This window comes from Mesocricetus auratus, unplaced genomic scaffold (genome assembly GCF_017639785.1).
Source record: "Mesocricetus auratus isolate SY011 unplaced genomic scaffold, BCM_Maur_2.0 Super-Scaffold_100006, whole genome shotgun sequence".
NCBI lineage: Eukaryota > Metazoa > Chordata > Mammalia > Rodentia > Cricetidae > Mesocricetus > Mesocricetus auratus.
In genome coordinates, this window is record NW_024429190.1 from 4,449,853 (window position 1) to 4,469,573 (window position 19,721).

At 47.0% G+C, this 19,721-nt stretch overlaps 1 protein-coding gene, 1 long non-coding RNA gene and 1 pseudogene across 2 annotated transcripts in view; all 3 read left to right on the forward strand.

Annotated features, from left to right (window-relative positions):
- The first annotated feature begins 1,175 nt into the window (after window positions 1–1,175).
- LOC121141043 lies at window positions 1,176–1,330 on the forward strand (annotated as a pseudogene).
- Window positions 1,331–8,326: 6,996 nt separating this feature from the next.
- LOC121140653 lies at window positions 8,327–16,948 on the forward strand. Its single transcript, XR_005877576.1, has 3 exons — window positions 8,327–8,404; window positions 13,348–13,500; window positions 16,825–16,948. It is a non-coding gene; the product is annotated as an uncharacterized LOC121140653 (long non-coding RNA).
- Window positions 16,949–17,767: 819 nt separating this feature from the next.
- The window catches only part of Grb10 (growth factor receptor bound protein 10), a 117,381-nt gene continuing 115,427 nt past the window's right edge, over window positions 17,768–19,721 (forward strand). Inside the window, exon 1 of the mRNA XM_040746645.1 lies at window positions 17,768–17,965. The gene's annotated coding sequence lies outside the window, so the exon portion shown is untranslated. The remainder of the gene's footprint in view (window positions 17,966–19,721) is intronic.

A 19,721-nucleotide genomic window follows, 5' to 3' on the forward strand; every position in this document is an offset into this window, starting at 1 on the left:
CTGCAGATCTTTACCACTCAGCACATTTGCTTCCTCTGACGGTCAAACTCCCACTGCTCATTCACAAGTGAGCTCCTGGTTTTAATTTTCTCAGCACCTTCACTGTGAATGAGGATGGTATCTCCATACTCCCCGCAAATAGAGCTTGAAGCCAGAAATGCTCATGCTGAATAACTACTCCCTTAGTCTCTTTTGATGTACTCCCACTAGATAGTAATCTTGAGTAAGGTGACTCCAACAGCCCAATCAGATACAGAATGGAACAGGGTATGGTCTCTTCTATAAACATAGCAAAATGGGTGAAAAAATCTTTGTTCATTGGGTTATTATGACTTTGAAATAAGAAAGTTGAAAGATTCCACATGTATCTTGTTCTAGCTAAGTAATATCTATTTTCTCTAAGTCATTGTGTAGATGCAACCTGCTTTCTGATGTTTTATTGAGCTCAGTATGTCAAAGGCTTCCAGGAACCTTCCAAACAGGGAGAACTAGGAATCAACATCATTCCTTCAGAAGGAGTTGCTGCAACAAAAAGCCATCTTCTTGGGGGCCAGGATGAATTTCACACCTCATGCTCAAACATGAATAAAACCCTGGTTGAATAACAGACCAAGGACAATGAGGAACTGTTATCAAGGATTGCACTTGGATTGTTCAGGTGATAATTCTTCCTGGAGTTGTTCCCTTGAAAAGGTGTGGGGTGTTATTCCCTTCCCTCAAGTGTAGGTGTGGAGTCCACTCTAGTTAGGGGTTTCATTTTTGGCATAGGTAGGGACATCTCTGGTACTAAGTTAATCATTTCAACCAACTTCATGATTGCAGTTCAAAAGCATTTGGGCTTCCGCTCAATGCCAGACACAGTGCCCATGTTAGTTTGTAAAGTAAATAAGATTGAATCAAGGTCCCCAGAGCTCAGAGGAGAAGGGAGACACTGGACAGGATTCACTACACTGCTAACGGCACAAATACAAGAGACCTAGACACGATGTGGCCAGGCAGGCCCAGTGGTGTCTAGGTTGAACCCTGCGTCTTGATTCTCAGCCATTTTCTCAGACCAGCATGTCAGGAGCCATTCAGGCAGATCACAGCTGCAAGCCCTAGAGTGGCTGATTCTGTATACCTGAGTGGTTCCTGAGAGTATGCATTTCTAGCAAGCTTGCTGAAGGTGTGGATTCATACTTACCTGGCAGGGGAGATCTCATGATCATGAGGGTGATTTTCCTAAGGTGAGGCTCATCCATTGCACTCCAGGGATGCTAACCCATGATTTCTCCAAAAGCAGCAAAGTCAGTTGCGTAATTTGTGGTAGTAGAGAATATTTATGCTCGACAGGTGTGGACGTCTGTAGCGCACACACTGGCAAACCTTTCTCTACTCCATGGCTTGGAACAATGCGTTCTCTGTCTTGCTGTGGGTTCTACATGGGAAATAAGGAGAAAGAAGCAAGTTGGGCCCTCCAGTTCATGATGATGAACATGAAGTAGGTGAAGGGCAGACTGGCACCATTGTCTGATGACTGAGAATGAAAGTCTTGAGTTCAGAGAATGTGTTGATAGTAGTTGTCAGTGGATGTGAATCCGGAGGCAGATGTGGACTAGATAAGGAGGAGATATCCCCACCTCTGTCATTCACTCACTCACTCTCCTTCTCCCTCCCTCCCTCCCTCGCTCCCCCCCCCCTCTCAGCCTCCTCCCCTCACACATACACACTTTACAATGTGTCTTCTGTAATTTGCAACACTGTTCCTCTAAGCCCTCACAACATGTGTCTTCTGTGGACTTTGTACAGCACCTACGTGTTTGAAGTTCTTGCAATCTTTCTTTGCCCACTGATAGTGTGGTCCTATAGGTATGTTCCTCTAGGCTGTGTTGGTTCCTGACTAGTTCCACGGTCCTTGGTAGAACGTGTCAGCCTTGTGTCCTGGTAGGTAGGGAAAACTGGGCTGAGGTAAGAGGAAGGGAAGCCAGTTTAGAACCTGACAAAATGAAGAAAGAGAAAAGACACATATAAAAGCAGGGTAGAAGTCTTGCCCTACGAAGAGTTGGGGTTGGTGGTGTTGTGACTGAACACCTCTGCCTGCTGTGGCTCCCGATGAGCCACTTAAAAGATCTTCTCTTCAGTATGGCCGTTTTGAAAGAGCATACTATTGGACCATGCACATTTGTTTTGATGAAGGGGAAAGCTGCTTTCAGTCTCATTATTCCAGTCCTTTCTTTGTTCTTGTGAAGATTAATCTTGATTGTCATTGTGGCTGGATTCAGAGATGCCTAGCAAATCAGGAAAGACACCTCTTGGTGTGCTTCTGAGGACATGTCAGAAATGTTAGACATGCAGGAGAGCAATGGGGGGGGAAAGACCCTCCCTAAATGCAGGTGGCTTCACCCAACAGACTGGGGACTAAGATGGAATGAAAGGAAGAAGAAAGAAAGTGAAAGCTACACAGGCTCCATTTGTCGTGAGAAAGTACCTCTACCGTGGCTGCCATTATCCTTCAACATCGGACTCCATCACTGAGGAAACCTTTCCATGAGACTCACATAAGTACATCTTCCAGGAGCTTCTGTGTTAGGAAGGGTAACATCATTGATTCCCCTTGTTCTGAGACTTCCAGTTTCTTGGACTGAGAAACAACTAGGTTCTCTGGCTCACCAGCATGCAGATGGCCCAATCTCCAACCTATCATGTAAGCCAATCCAATTCTCTCTTGAAATTACATACACCATACATATGTACACAGTGTGTATGTGTGTATGTGCACACACACATATATGTGTGTATATGGGTATATGTATATGAATATATATGTATATACACAACATACTGATTGCTTCTCTAAAGAACTCTAATACAATATTCAGTTCTGCTCCCTATGAGTGAGAAGTACCTAACTTTCCTAAACCAATATACTTACCAAGTGTGTTCTAAATACCTGTCTCTATAACCACAGATAAGCACAGCCCTCAACCCTCATCAGAGAAGCTTCTTTATCCAGAAAATGGGCTACTATAGAGATCTACAAGAAGTTAAAATGCAGAGAACAAGTGACCATGAGGTTTCCAGCTTCATATGGAACATCTAAAACATAATTCCTACACACCTAAGGCTTAGGGAACAACGTGAAAGAGGGGAAAGAAAGATGCAAAGAGCCAGAGGACTAGGATGACTGTGGAGGGATAGTGTAGCCTAGACATGACAGAAATGTTGCACCACAACATGGTTGCCTACACAAGATTCACACAAGACCATATAGATCAACATGTCAACATGGATGGCGGGGAAAAATCTCACAAGGCTCCCCCGCAAATGAAATGAAGAGCTGCTGGCAAGTAATGTTAGCTGAGAGAAGAACCAGTCTTCTCCAGGGACAAGTCCTCAGAGAGGTTATCCAATCCCAAATGGTCAGCCCTAAACAACAGTTATATATATGCAGCACTAAATGGACCATTTATATAGTTATATATATGCAGTATTAAATGGACCATTTATATAGTTATATATATGCAGTATTAAATGGACCAGGTGCAATTTACACTCACATGCATGTACACACACACACACACACACACACACACACACACACACACACACGAAATCAAAAAAAGAAGAGGTCATGAATTTGAGAGGGAGTCATGTGTGAAATCCTCAGTCACAACAACAAAAGGAACCATGTAGAAAGGAAAAGAAAGGTGAGCTATGGCCAGCTCCAACACTCATCATTGGGAGGAGGTATGCATGGAAACACTGGGCTGAGGGTGCCCATAGCTAAATTCTATCATGCAATTCCAAAACAGGTCAGAAAGGTAGATGGTGCCAGTGGTGAGATCTTGTCCACTAGGATTAGTGTCATCATAAGAGATTAGGAGGGACACTGACCTATAAGGAAGGAAGACCCTGTCAACATGTTCTCAGTAGATGGTCATTTCCAAGCCAACGAAAAAAGCCACAGGAGGAACCAGCATTGTCTGTCACCCTGACTAATATGTTCAGCCTCTTGTGAGAAAATAAATGCCTCATGTGTAAGCCACCAAATCTGTGGGATTTTATTAGACTGTATGAGTTTACTAAGCTTAAAAGACTTGGGGAGAGACAGGTGGCAGGGAAGGGCTCATCAGTTATACCTGTGTGTGGACCCCCATTTCAAGAGTAAACTTTGAGGCTTTTTGTCATTGACTGAATGACCTGTAACAGGAAGTCCTAGACTGAGAAGTGGTTTATGAATTGTGGAAGTGGTCAGCCTGCCCTGAGGTTGGGGTGCCTGCGAGGCCATCTATCAAAGACACTACAGCAGACAGAGGAAACAGCATGAAGCTTACAGGCTGATGCTTGGTATAGAATAATTCAATATTTATATAAAACAGGAGGGTCCTACAGAGAACTCACGTCAATTCTCACCAGTTAGTGTTATTGGACTAGACAAACCTCATCATGCCTTGCTTCTTCTGTGGACACTGCTGAGCTTGCTGGTTGGGCACCCAGTGCTTGTGTAAATGCCTTCAAGTTCATACACTAGTGAATGCTGAGTGACAGCTAATCAAAGGGTGCTATGGTTTGGATGTGGTTCCAGTGTGCCCCCCAAAGTTTTATGCCAGAAGTCTGGTTCCTAATGTGTCAATATTAAGAGGTGGTGGACCCTTTAAGGGGCAGGGCCTAGTAGGAAGTAATCGGGTACCTGGTGGCATTGTCCTTAGAAAGGATTAATGCTGTTTATCCTTCATAGGCTCGTGGTACAGGTGAGTTCTCATGAGAGTAGCTTCTTCCTCCTGTTGTCTGGCTTCCTGTCTTACTGTGTGATCAGTCCTAACACACACACACACACACACACACACACACACACACACACACACACACCAAGATTCCACTTGCCATCATGTGACACACCCAAGGAGGCTCTCACCAGAGACTAAATATGGGGTTTTCTAATCCGAACTTTTAAGTATCCACAACTGTAAGGTCAACTCTTCGTTTATTAAGTACCTGGGTCAAAGTATTCTGTTCCAGCATGCAAGTGCCAGACAACCTGGTATACCCCCTACCTTTTCTGTTAACCTAGCAGGGCTAACTCTCCCAGCAGTTGCACATGTAGGACCCTATGCCCAGTCCCCTGCTGGAAGCAACATTGTTCAATGTACGATCAGTGGAAAAGAGTAGTGTTGACTGTCCCTTCGTGGCTTCCTTGCCCTTCAACTTCTCTCCCGTCCAATCCTGCTTCCTCCCTTCCCACTCACAAGCACCCCAAGTAGATGTCTTTCACAGGAATCACTCTTCCTCCATAACAATATCCTGCTTACAGGCTGACCTGCTGTCACATCTGTGATACAGGATTGAAGGGGCAGGGCAAGATCTGCATCACTTTTATTTTGTATAGTAACTAACACGTGAAATGAGAAAAAATGCTACTGTGAGATGACAGAGTTTTTGATACATTTTCCATTTCACGCAGTGTTCAGTTGAAAAGCAGGGTGTTGGGACTCTCCTGTCCCACCTAGCTCTTTGTCTACAGCATGGAGGAAGCCAGGGAAGGCTGATACAATCACTGATCCAACAGGACCTGAAAAGAGCAGGGTGTTGGCTTTAAGTCATTTTATCAATTACATTTGTATTGCTATGACCACAATACTGGAAAGAAACAACTTAAGATAGGAAGGATTTATTTTGACTTGTGGTCTTAGAGGATACAGCCCATCGTGACAGGAAAGGCAGAGCAGAGCTCACGGTAGAGGGAGGGCAGGTGTAGTAGAGTCTCTTCCTACCATATGAGCTTAGAAAGAAGCACAGCAGAGCTCATACAACCAGAACCAGGGGCATGTATAATCTCCAAAAGCACATCCACAGCTGCCAGCTGCCAGAGTTTCTCGACACCCAAAGCCTGCAAAATAGTTCTGCAAGGGAAGAGCCTGTGAAGGGATTGCACATTTAAACTATACTAGTTACTAGGACTTGAGAGTGCCTTGTGAGATTCCATTTGAAACTCAAGAGTAAACAACATTCACTTCTGTTCAGGATATAACCCTACTGTCTCATCAGAGGCTCTACCTTACCACCTAGCCTTGTGTGAAACCTGGGTTAGCCTGGTTGTTTAGGAACATTAACTCTTAGCATGTGAACATAGAGCCTTCTGGAAATGAACAGTGAGGCTGTGGGGAAATTGAGTGGTCAGTATGGAAAGAGGCATAATGTCTGGGGGAAGCAAGGACATCTCGCACCTGTGAACAGGACCAGCCAACAAGAGAAGAGGAGGGGAGAAGCTAAGAGTCACCGGCAGCAATGTGGCCACCAGGAACATCGAGCTGATGCCACAGGCAGGTGCTCCATGATGAGCCCTTTGTGTATAACCCTTAGACACAAAGTTAGACTCAAAGAATCACTCTTTCTTGACTCCACTAAGAGGAGTAAAGCAAACTATCAGTGTTCTAGGGAGATATGTTTTTTAGAAAAGAAAAAAAATACACAGCTTGCCCATGGATGTTTATTGCACTGCTATTCATAGCAGCCATAAACTGGAAATAGGCCAGATGCCCGACAGACAAGCACATGGAGGGTGCCAATTCATAGGAAGGGGTGCCACGAGGCAGCTGAAACCAAAACAAAACAGGAAACTCACGCTTCTTGTATTGAGATGGAAGCATGCTCATCACAGTATTGGGAAAAGGTCAAAGGTTATATAAATAGTTGACATTTCAAGTATTTTTTACCTCTTCCTGTCAACTTGTGAATATGAGGGAAATGTATCTTTCCATGAATGATTATAAAGAGGTGCTCTGAGCCACACGGCATCGCTTTCTATTTTCTTCCTTTGGAGCAAAGCCACCACGGAGTTCTCCAGCTCACTGCTGAACTTTCCGTATGTCATCAGGGCTGGATGTTTGCCCCTAGGATGGGTGTGGAGAGCACTTCTGAGATAAAGAGGGGATCAGGAAACCCAGCTCAAAGCTCACCTTGCCGGCCACCCACTCAGCCCTTCAAAGCAGCCGTCAATGGAACAGGGTGGGGATGTGCACAGGGTGTCCTGTACCATGCAGGAGATTCAGGTATGCATTCTTTGGCCATTGTCATCTGACTGATTAGGCTGCTGCTCTGGGTCTCCTATTCCCCAGCAAGGAAGCCACTGAGACATTCACAGATCCAGCTCCCTCCCTGGCAGGGTAATCACAAACAATAATGATCCTGGCATTTGTCACTGCTCTAACAAAATATCTTATGCTGGGTAATATATGAAGGAGAGAGAGTCTGACCCACGATTCTGATGACTAGAAGGTTCAAACAGCATGGAGCAATATTTGGTGAGGGCCCCTGGTTGCATCACACATCAGGTGGTATCTAACAATGAGAAGGGAAAGGGGGAGAGAGGGAGAGCAACCATATGAAAAAGAGGAAATAAGAGAGCCTGAAGAGGCGAGGAGCTCGTGCTTTTTTTGTTTTTTTGTTTTTTGTTTTTGTAGCCAACTCTTCAACTAATCTGCCCCCATTCATATTACTTATTTTGTTCATGGCTCTGAGAAATGCCTAACAGAAACAACCTAAGTGGAAAGAGACTTACTTCCTTCTTGACTTCAGAGGGCTCAGTCGGTCATGGCAGGCAGTGAGGGGCAGAGCAGAGAGGCTCCTATCGTCACAGGCCAGGAGGTGGGAAATGGGGATACGGATGGTCTGCCGGCTTCTCTTTCCTCGGGGATTAAGTTTCAACATGAATTTTGATGAGAACATATCGTAACATTCCCCATCCTTCACTGATGAACGCTAGGTAGGCACATGGTGACTCACATACACCTACACTCCACCAACCCCCAAGATATCCTGCCTTAGGAAGTTGGAGTTGCTATTTCCCCAGGCCACAGACAAGAAAAGAGCAGAATTGGTACACCACCAAGAGGCTATACAGAAGTTGAGCTGACCTGTGTGCATGCAGATGATGGTTGCGATAAAACCCCACTGACTATGAGTACCCGCCATAGTGCTGGGATCGTATGATGGGCTTTAGACAGCCACCTGTCCCACTAACTTAGTACTCCCCACATCGTAGTTGAGAATTCTTATAACGTAGTGTCTAAGGCCACATCCTGAGTGTTCAGGTTGAGCAAGTGTAATGGTTTGGAAGTGGTTTAATGTTTTCATCTATTTATTCATGGGAGGGTGTGTCAGGCATGCCACAATATGTGTGTGACATCAGAGGACAACATTCAGAGTCACCTTTTTCCTCCTACCATGTGGATGTCTGGGGCTTGAACTCAGGTCACCAGGCTTCACGCTGTCTCTCTCTTTTGAGTCATCTTGCTGGCCCCTGGAAGTGGTTTAAATGTGGCTGTCCTCCAAGGGTTGATGTACTGAAGGCTTGTTCCTCAACGTGGTGGCACCTGTCCAAGGTAGGACCTGATGGGAAGTCACAAGAAGCCCCAAAAGGATTAAGGTAGGTCCCAGAAATGTTATTAGTTCTCACCAGTGGGTTCTCACAGAAACAGTAGACGTGATTGGGCTCTCCTGGTTACACTGATTCAAATTGTTACTCTGATAGGACTGCTTGAGGTCCTTGCTAGGCTGAACTGATGCCACACTGTGCCCTTTATGCTACAGAACGGTGAGCTGAATAAACATCTTTTCTCTATAAAGTACCTAGCCTCAGGTATCCTCTTCCACTAATGGACTCACACAGTTGGGTTGTGGTACCATTTGAAACTCATGGTTCCCAGTCAGTACAGCTGTTTGGGAAGATGGTGAGGTCTGGTGAATGGAGATGGGCCATGGAGAGTTTCTCCCATGCTGCTTCTGTTCTCACTCCCTGACCCTGATCTGCCATGATAGGAAAAGCAACAGCTGCACTCACCCACAGCCTGGGCCGCTCTGCCACACATTCTCCCCAATGAAGAAACCGCGAGCCAAAAGAAAACCTCTCATTATGAAGCTGCTATTTCAGGAGTTTTGTCACACCTGTGAGGAAAATAATATAAGTAAGAGGTAAGTAGCCATGCTTGCTGGCTCTGTCTCAATCACCGATCCACAGCCCTGGGCACACAATTGTTAGTATGAGTGGTTTATGCTGCATTGTATTACCGAATAATTAGGGCACAACCATGTAAAAAATACAAACCCATCAAAACAGTCCCATTAGGTAAGAATTATCCTGAGGAAATTACATCAGTGAGTCTGCAGAATTTGTTCAAGTTCATTTCATAGGAAGCAAAGTCAGAATTTGGATCTATTTCCATCTGACACCAAAGAACAAAGCCAACACAGATGATGTAGCCCAACAGGATCATCTCCATGGTGCGCAGATGAGTTTCCTTCAAGTGTGATGGCTCTGTTGCAGAAGTTTCCAGTGATTCCAAGCAGTTTGTGGATACACAGGGATGGTAGCTCTTAGAGAAAGCACCTGATAATTGCTTTCTGTGCCAAATGCTCTACATAACCCCACAGTCTCCTTGAGATCTAGAATACTAAATTCCTGGGGTCCCTTGGTGGTCCAGAGATTCCACGCGGTTCTCCCTGTGAGAGGACTCCTGGGGCACCTTTGTTCTGGACATCATAGTCCCCTACCTAGAAGCTTGCTGCAACACCCCTGAGGTCTTGAAGACTGTAAATACCTGCATCCTACCTGCCGATCCAAAAAGTTGCTCAAAGTCAGCATTTCATCCATGTTTGGCATCCGAAGTTGTCAATTCCAAAGCCAATGGTGCTATGTAGAGAAGGCTTTCCCACGGTTCCACTCTCTTCCCACTTGGCAATCTCTCAACCTCCATCAAGGACCCCTATGATGTGGGGATTCAGCTTGACCTAAGGGCAAACTGAAGGAGACCGATTGTGCTCTGGAAGTCAGTCACGTCTCAGTGATTGGTACCTATCTTTTCTGCAAATGAATCATGTCCTCCTGCTGGATAAGGACCCTGTCTTCTTTTTGTCTAGGGATTGAATCCATGATCTTAAAGCCAACACAGAAACTGCTCCCCTTATTAGCTGCCTCCATCCACTTAACCTACATTATAGTTTCAAATGATACCCCGTGTCTCAAGGCCCATCTGTAAGATACCTCCCTCTTTTGAACTTTTTGAATACACCGTGTAGCTGCATACTCACTGACCTCCTCCTTCATAGTATTCTGGATTGCTTTCCAAGCCACCTAATAAGGTACAGTCCTCAACCTGTGGGTATCTCTGAGATCTGAGAGGTCAGAATTCCCAAGATAGCATCCACAGTCAATTCTTCAAATTCTCTAAAAGCAAGAAATCAAGAGAGAAGGGGAGACAAGTTAAAACCCTGCTCAATGATGGACTTAGTATTTTCTTTCCATGACCATCCCTTTTCCCCACCTTGGATCCAAGACACATAGTATCATCCGAAAGTAAACAAGAGTACCTTTCCTAAAGAAGAAAATATTAGTGATATTAAAATCTAATCCCAGAATTATGCACAAAAGGTACCTCGTGAGTTTGTGTTGAAATGACTGATTATAAAATAAAAATAAGATGGCCAGGAAATAACAAAAGATGGCTTTGATTGGAGGAAAAATAAGGTTGGAAGCAGAGATAGTCAAATGGGTCATGGAAGCTTACAGTTAAGTGATGTTGAGACATCTTATTTCTCTGAGCTAGCTTCCTGGGCTACAAGCTAAAACTGTAGCATTTACCTCACAGTGTATTGTAAGGATTAACTGGGACACGCTTAGAGAATCATGCATGAAACATATGTCCATGTGTATGATGAGGCAGATGCTTAAAATATGCTTGTTTGGGGCATACGGAAGAAGAAAAGGATGGAATAAAAAGTAGATAGACGATGAGAAAACAATTCTTCCTAGAGAAATCTTCCATATGCAGCCAATTCATCTTTGATTCAGACAGGCTGTCAATCACAGGGACTCTGGTTTATACCTACAGATGAATGAAGGAGAAAGAAAAACTCCCTTGGGGTGGAGGGAGGGCACGGGAGGAGGGGAGGGAAAGGGAGAGGGACCTGGAACTGACTAGTGAAGCAACCTTGTTTCTAATCTAAATTTAAACTTAAAAATAAATTTAAAAAAAGAAAAACTCCCTTGACCATAATGGGTAATGTGCTGTGCAACCAACATGGTCCATGGCCAATAGAGGGCACAAGGTCCCCAAAGGACACACCCTGGGAGCACCGCTCTCCACCTGAGAGGGCAGTTCCTGTGTCTCAGTCCAGCCATGCTACCTTTTATCAAGCACGTTTCCAGGGCTATCCTCTCCACTTGTAGGGTAGATGAAACCTCTTCATGATTCCATAACGCCTAACAGAAGGAGTTTCTGGTATTAAGAATTTGATTGTAAGTTCTCACTTTAAAAACGTACTCTCCCTCACTGCCTTCCATGTTGTGAAAGGTATTCTGATAGTAAGTCCCTCGTACCTCTGCGTAATTTTCACCACTTAAGTAATTTTACTCTTATTTGGGATCCTTCTATTAGCCCTGAATCTTTTGTTATTAAAACCATGAAATGCACTGGATGGAAATATAGTTCATTAAGCAAAGCTCGCATGACATTAGTGGTCAATTAACTCTTTAATTGAAATAAGGGGCTGAGATTTTTTTGTCTTCCTTAGGCTAAAAAGGAACTCACATTTTAGAGGTACAACTAAGCCTTACCTAGAGTTTACAATTACATGCTAACCCTCACATTCTAACTTCATGTGTAATTTTATTAGAATATTACCTTTAAGTAAGATGGGGCCCTATATTTTTATGGCTGTAAGAGCCATACACATTTATTTAGGTCTTTCTGGTTGTCTAGTTACCAGCAACACACTCTCTGAACCTTCTTTCCGGCTGTATCAAAGTTAAGATGCCATATGCTCTCAACTTATCTTCCTACATGCAGGGATATAGCCTGGGACCTTGTTCCAGATAGGATGTAAGATGAAATTTCCTAGAGGTTTCTAGCATGAGCAGAGAAGAAACATTCCCTTGGTCCCTTGGACACAGTCACTAGGGTAACTGATTTTTGGAGCCATGTCTCTATTACTGGGACAAGCATTAAACGGAGCTGGCACCCTGAAGTTGGTCTGGCAAAACTGGAAGTGCCTGGGATTTGGACTGGAGAGCCTTGTGGTTCAAATCCTGCAAATGGATGCTCAGTCTTCCAGCTTGGATGGAGATGTCTTGTAGGGCACCAGCCCTTCCCCAGAGTCTACCACTGCTCCACAGTGAGATCTTCTGCCTGGACCAAGAGTTGGCCTTGCACCCTTTCCCTGTCTGCATCGGGCCTTGTAGTGCTGCCCTGTGCTCTCTGTGATGTCTTCCATGCCCTGAATAATCAAAAGGGCAAATATCTGTGAACTCCATTTTTATATGGATGAGCATAGAGCTCATCCTCAGAGCCTGGGCCCCAGCTGACTGAGCGTAGGCCCTGCTGCCCGGCCCCTGTGGCAGGGCCACTGGCCTCCAGCCCAAAGGTTCCAAGCTCTGACTTAAGGCTGCTAGGTGTTTACACACATGCTCCTCTATGAACTGACGTGTAGGTGAAGCTGCCTCAGCCACCGAGCTTCAGACCACACGAGAATGCTGTCCATCCCTTTCATAGTACACCAGTGTCCTTACATTGTCCCTCTGCTCTTCTTCTCAATCTGTAGAGAAATCAGATGGGGTTTTCTAAAAACACCTGGAGTCACCTAATTCCTTCAAACCACCCATCAAAACTTAGAACCAAATTGGATAATAATGTAAATGTAAGAGCTAAAACTAAGGAACTTCTAAAAAGAAACATAGAAGTACATTGTTTTGGTATTGAGTGAGATGAGAATTTCTGAAACAGGACTCAAAACACAAGTCATGAACAATAAATTGAGGGCTTATCTTCCAAAAATACTAAAACTTCTCTTTGATGCTTGAAATAGTGGAGGGGGGCGCAAAAGAGAGAAGGGGGAGAGAGTAAGCAAGGCATGCACCCATACTAAAGAAACTCTAAAATGTAGTAATACGAAAACAGCCCAAAAGAAATAGGATTGGAACAGATGCTTCACAAAATAATGGACAGACCCTGCAAGGAAGCACATGAGAAAGTGCTTAACACACTAACTATGCGGAAATGCAAATTAAAATCAGGAAAGACACACCACTACACACACTAATGTGGATGGCTATAACCTAGACTGGCAAGCCAGTCTGGAGGACGTGGAGAAACCGGGACAGCCAGGGTTTTTTGGTGCAAATGCAAATGATATTACTTTCAACATAATTTGGCAGTTTCTGATAAAGCATACCACAAGACCTCTCTGCTTTGCTTAGCTGTTCACCCAAGGGAAATGGAAACTTGTGTTTCCACAATAAAGCGCCTCACAAAGAAATCTAGCAACTTTACTCATAATTGCCTAAAACTGACACTGACCCAAATTTCTGGTCACCAGCAAACGAGAGGACAAACTGAGGCATGCCCATGCAGTGGGCCCCTAATCTCACTTGCACGGAACCAGGTGTAAATCTGGGGAACGGCGCGGGTGAAGGACTTGTGCGCAGCCACTTTCTGCAGTTCCAGACATCTCCGACAGCAAAATCACAAGGTCAGAAGCCAGGTGGGCGGCTGCCTGATGTGGGGGCCAGGGGCTGGGGCAGAGTGGAGGTTGCCTGGAAGGGTGGGGTATGAAGCAACCTTTCGGGGTCAATACTGTCTGGTATCTTTACTCGTTACACAACTGTGTACCATTCTAAGCTCAACAACACGTACTTTTTTTTTCTTTTTACAAAGAGTGAATTCTCCTGTCAGCAAATTGTTTCAATAGGTAAAACTCAGGGAATATTTTTTTAGTGAGCCCCCATTTTGCTTTGAAAGGTCCTCCTGATTCTAGCTATTCAAAAAAAAGGAGAGCTTATATTAAGATGTCAGAAAACAGAATTATATAGGCTGTCCAAAGAACAGCATACTATCCCCGGCCTAGAAAACGGGGATAGAGGCTCTATTTGGGTCTACCGAGCCCATTCCATAGTCCTCACTTGGTGTCCTTTGTCCTGACCCCTATCAATGCCTCAGTTTCATAATCCCAGGTGTAGCATCTGACTGTTCAGCTTACCACCCTGCTCCCTGGCTATCCTACCTAGGAAACAGAGCCCTTGCTCCAGGTGTTATTGTGATTTGTTGGAGACCAAGAAAGCCAGGATTGTTAGGGAGAGTCCATAACACACATTATCTTCTGGTGTCCTTGGGTTAAGTGCAAATGCCTGACCCTGGTGAGTAAGGCACTGCTTACCCTGCAGTCTTAACTCTTCCTGACTCAGCTGCACCCTCCTCTCCTCCTGCAGGAGCTCCCACATTCTATGAGCAAAAGTAACTACCCAGTAGTTCTCCCCAAAGGAGCCAAGATTTCTCAGCACAGTTCTCAGATGCATGCTTCTCCCTGGGTCCAAAGACATTTTTAGTTTCTTCTTCGCCTCACCTTTCAAGTTTGAGATTTTAGGATTTTTTGGGGTCACTGCCATAACCATAAAAACTGTGACTTGTAGACTCTGGGGAAGGCTTTAACTACCTGGCTTAAATGGTTCAGAGAGCTAACATATTTGGACTACTCACGTACAAGGATACACATTGGGTTAGAAATGAAGCTCTAGCCAGGCTTTGAGACTCATGTCTGTAGCCTCAGTTCTACAGACACTGAGGCAGGATGGTCCTGAAGCAGGACATACTCATGAAGGTGACCGGTGCACCACCCAGATGGATGTAGGAACCAGTAGTGTAAAGAGCCTCCTGAGGTTCTAGGGCAGCCACTAAGTCAGAATTTGTATCCCCGTGTTTTTAAACACTTTAGAATAACAAAGGAAGGATTTTGCTTATTTGTTTTGGGTTTTTTTTTTTTGGTTTGGGGTTCATGACTTCAAAGGATTCTATCCATTATGCAAGTTCCTATCATGGGGGCCAGAAACAAAAAAAGAGAATAAGAACGAGATATTACCTTTAAAGTTCTATTTCAAGAGAACAACTACTGAATCCATCCAGGTTCTACCTCCCACGTGTCCACCACAGCTGAAGATCAATGCTCAATACAGGAGCCTACAAGAAAGCCAAGACTGTGAACACCATTCCATGTACAAATCATAACACTGTGATTTCATTCTGACTGCAGATCACCCGCTGACCCAGCAGGGTGTTCTGTTGGACTGTCCTCAGACTGGCTGGTCTCTGCTTTCCAGCTCTGCCTTCTAAGCTATGCCAGAATGCACCATGTGCAGAGGGGATGGAGAGGCATGACGAGCATCTGTCAGGATGCCATTTGCCCTCCTTGCTTTCCTTCTGCCAAAGCTACTGGCAACATTTGAGAAGATGCCTGGGGCTGAGAGATCACTCCCTTACTCCATTCATTTACACTTCGGAGACATTCATTTGTCTATTATTTTTCCAATGGCTTATTTCACTTAGTGCCTTCTTCAGTCCAGGGCAACCCCTACCCTTTGCCTGCAGAACACCAGCAAAAGGACATAGTTACCACTGACACTATTCCTACAATCAACAAGGGAGACAGATGTTGATCAATTCATTACTAATTTAAAATTACAGTTTGTCAGATTCTCTACATTCAACTGAATGAGCCTCCTGAAGCTCATGTTTGGCTGATGGAATTCCTCACTACCAGGGAATCCTGTTTCCTGCCTCCACACCCAAGTCTAGTTCATACATTACCCCTTTGGGACGTTTGTGAGCCACAGAGCCATCCTGTCTTGCCCCAGGAGGCTGGATTCTCCAGGCTCATTTGTAGACTGCATAGGTTTACAACATGTGTATCTGTCTTCATTCTGTGAGGGAAAACGTGGGCAGGGGATACTGGGATTCTAGAGATGAGAAGGTACTAATGTAGTCTGCCCACAATACTGACCAGGATTTCCCCCACTGGGGCTAGCTGTAGCCCAGTGACACAGCAAAGATGGCAAGGCCACAACCTTGGTTCAGAAAGGTGTGCTATATGTGCCCTGCCTGCTGAGGGCTACAGGGGAACCAGGAAATGTGGGAATGAGGGCCTGTCCAGGCTTTGACACCAATAAGAAAATGCTTGATATTTATCGACATACCATTCCAGTGAGTAGTAATGCCTGAAAACACAGTTGTTTAGGGACAACGAAATTCAACGTTTTGCCTAGATCACTGCACTGGTCTTGTAAGGAAAAAGAATGCTCCAAATTAGCAGATAAACTGACAAAACTAGACTATGAATCTAGATTAGCTACATGCTTCTTATCCATATAAATCTGTGACTCTAAGGAAAGCATGGCGGTTATATAAAACAGTATCTGTACTCCTGGGAAGGCGACATCAATGTACAGAGGGCTAAAGGGTCCACGGGTATTTGGAACTTACCAACAAATCGATTCAGGAAAAAAAAAGTATTGCGAAAGTATGTAGAAACTTTCAAACGTCTGTAAAAGTTCTACGACCTGCCAGGCTTTGTGTCTGGGGCGGTATGGATCGCTTACAGGAGCCTGCAGAAAAACTGCAAAGTTTGAAGCAAACCAACTCGGGAGAAGTTAGCCCAGTTTCGTCTGCTTCAGTCTGCTTCTGAATCCTTTGTCTACAAAAGAGTTCTTGTGTTCCTTTCCCCAGGAATCTAAGATTTATTCACATCATTTTCTTTGGATGTTGTGGGTTTCTGAGTTTGGACCAATGGCCAGAAACAAGACTGAGTGTTGAGTTATAGGAAAGGAAAAACTTTTCATTGATTACATCAGTCTGAGGTCGGAAAAAACCACTGTTAGAAGCAGGAGGTACAAAAGAGCGCTCAAAAAGAGCGTTGGGACAATACAGACAACTTTCAAACCCTTGCCCCATGCTCACTCCCAGCGCCTCGACCTTCTGGAAGTTACTTTTCTCTAAAAAGTAACTTCAGTCTCTCTATTCTCCACAGTTGTTCCAGGAACAACCTCAGAGGCCAGAGTGAGGGAGAAGTAGGAGGACTCATGAATGTTTCACACCACGTGTCTTCTCAACGACGGTGATTTACGGTTGGGGCTGCTTTTTTTTTTTTTAACAACGCCAAGACCCAAGCAAAAAGGTGTAATTATTGGTATCCTATCTGTTTTAAAAACCCGACATAACCCAGCCATTAAGAATTATTTCGAAGGGGCTGATTCACATGAACCCCGTTGCCTTTTCGGCGGTCACGTTAGAGACGGGGTATGGCCCGTCTGGGCATTACTCTGCGTAGGGCCCCCACTTCAGAGGTAAAAGAACACGAGGCTCGCTCGGCCGCCTCGAGGAAACAATGAAGGGCCTCTCAGGCTTCCCTCCTTGGGCTACTCACACGCAGCTGGCGAAACTGAGGCTGAGAAAGGTGAGGCTCGGACCCGACCCGCCGTGAGCAAGCCCGAGTTTCCTTCTCCGGGACCCGGACTGCCCACGACGGGGTCGGGCGGCCGCAGCCCGGGAGGAATTGGAACAGTGCGGTTGGGGAGTACTTTCTGAGTTTCGAACAATTCGCTCACGAGTGGCCCTTCGGGACAGGTCCGGTTGCTCTTCCGCCGGCGCGGCCCCGCACCCGGGCGGTGGCGTGGCGCCGGGGGGGTCCCGCGGGCCGGGCGCATGGTGGGCGCGCGCTGGCCCGTGCGGGAGCATCGCGCCACGCCAACCCCGCGGCCGCTGGGCCCGCGCCCCCCGCGCCACGCCCTGCGCCCAGGCCGCGGCTCCTCCCGCGCTGGCGGCCGCCGAGCGGTCCGGGCGGCGGCGGGAGGAGGAGCAGGAAAAGCGGCCGGGGGGAGGAGGCGGAGGCGGAGGCGGCGGCGGAGGCGGGGAGGGCGGGCGGGGCCCGGAGAGTTTAAAGCCCATCGAGGGGGTGGGGAGGCCGGGAGGCGGCAGGAAGGGAAGGGCGCTGCGGCCAGTGGCGGGCGGGATTCGCGTTCCGAGACCCACGGGAGCACGAACTTTCCTCGCACCCTCGCGCGCACGGCGACCGGGACCGTCCAGTGTCCGTCTTTGCCTTCGGGTACCCCGCAGAGGACCGTGCAAAGTGTGGCCGGCGGCCACGCGGAGGCGGAGGAGCAGCGCGGCAGGTAGGAGTTGGGCGGGGAGCGGCGGCAAGTTACTTTGTGGTCCGCGCCGCGCGGGGCCGGCGGCCGGGCGGGTCCCCGCGCCGTCATTGTCTGCGCTCTGGCCGCCCGCGGCCCGGGACGCGGGGCCCCGCGAGGCGCGGCGGGCGGAAGGGCGTCGCCGCGGGGCTGGGGGCTGCGCTGCAGCGCCCCAGGCCCGCGGCGGGCGGGCGGGTGGCACGGGATGGCGGGACGGGACAGGACGGCGAGTGCATGGCCAGAGCGCCCCGCGGGGCGCTCCCCTGCGCTCCAGACCCTTGGGGGAGGTGCGGGGTGCGGGCAGCGCATTCTTGGACCATCTTGTCAGACGGCGGCGGCTCGGGGGCTGGGGCGGGGGCTGCGGTCAAGGCCGCGCTCCGGGGGCCGCCCGCTCCCGGGGACCACCGCCCTGCAGGGTGGGCGCCCAGGCGCCGCTGGAGCGGCGGGTGCTCCTGCTGCGCCTCGGGCCTCGCCGCGCGCGCCAGGCGGCCCGGGCAGCGGTGCCAGACACTCCCAAGTCCCAAGTGAGCGCGGCCCGGCCGCGGACCGAGGATCTTTCCCTCCCCCCCCCACCCCCACCCCTTTCTTTCTTCGGTTCTGTTAGTGGCCCTGCTACCCGTCGCTGGGGCCTAACACCAAGTTTTGAGGGCTCGCGAACTAGCAGCCCGCCAGCGGTGGAAACGTGATAAGAGCGGTACCGTTTGCAGAAGGAAATTTCTGATGCAACTCTTCGCCTTTGCTGATTGCCTCTCCAAACGCTTGCCTGGCGAGGGCCTGCAGCATGTGCGTTATGGAAATTAGGGTATTCTTTACTTTTTTTTAAAAAAAAATTGTATTAGTCTTTTCTTGGAATTGGAAGAAACCCCTCGAACTTCTTTTCGTTTGCTTCGCCCGAAACTGGGCAAAGTAGGGGAGCCACAGGTGATTTTTACAAGGCCCTAGTTCTTTAGGATGTTTTTTTAAAAAACTCTTTTCTTACAACTGTTTCATTCAAGAGATGCAAAGAAAAAGTCCAAAACAAGTAGCATTCGTGAGTAAATATGTGTTATTGCACAACTTTCTCTTTGCGGCTGTTTAAAGGCCAGGCCCTGAAGACTTTGTTTCAGAAAATGCTGATTCAGCCATTTGGAGCCCCTGAGTTTCAGAAATGGTGCTCAATTTAACGCTCCGCTCTGCTTTACCAGAACTCCAGTCGTTAGCTCCCCAGTGGCACAGACTAGGGCTTACACTTCAGTGAGGTTCGTGTTTTACACAAGTGGACCTCAAGTTCTGGATTTTGCAGCAGAGGGAATTGTGTAAGGCGATGGATGAAGTCTTGAGAACCTTTTTTTTTCCAAGAGCACTTCGATCAAATGTGGTCCCAGGAATGATTCTTGCCTACCATTTTTCTATGTGTGTGTTTGTGTTAAAAATCAAAACTTTAGGATTACGGAACATACTTTTTTAAGTTTTACTGGGAACATGTGAAAGAGGACTTCACAGGCCAGTCTCCACATTACAGGGAGGGAATTTGAGGACAGACAGAGTTAGAGCCCAGCAGGCGTTGCAGTAACTGAGAAGTGTAGCCACTGAGACTTAGGTAGCAATTTCGCAGTTTGCAGGGCACTTTCAAAGCCCTGTTCTTTTTATCCACTTGGAAGCCCCCACGGTCCCCATTTTACAGGTCTGGAAACCAAGGCTCAGGAGGTTAACTGGTATGCCTGCGGCCATACCAGCTAACAAAGGACAAAGCTCTTGGAGA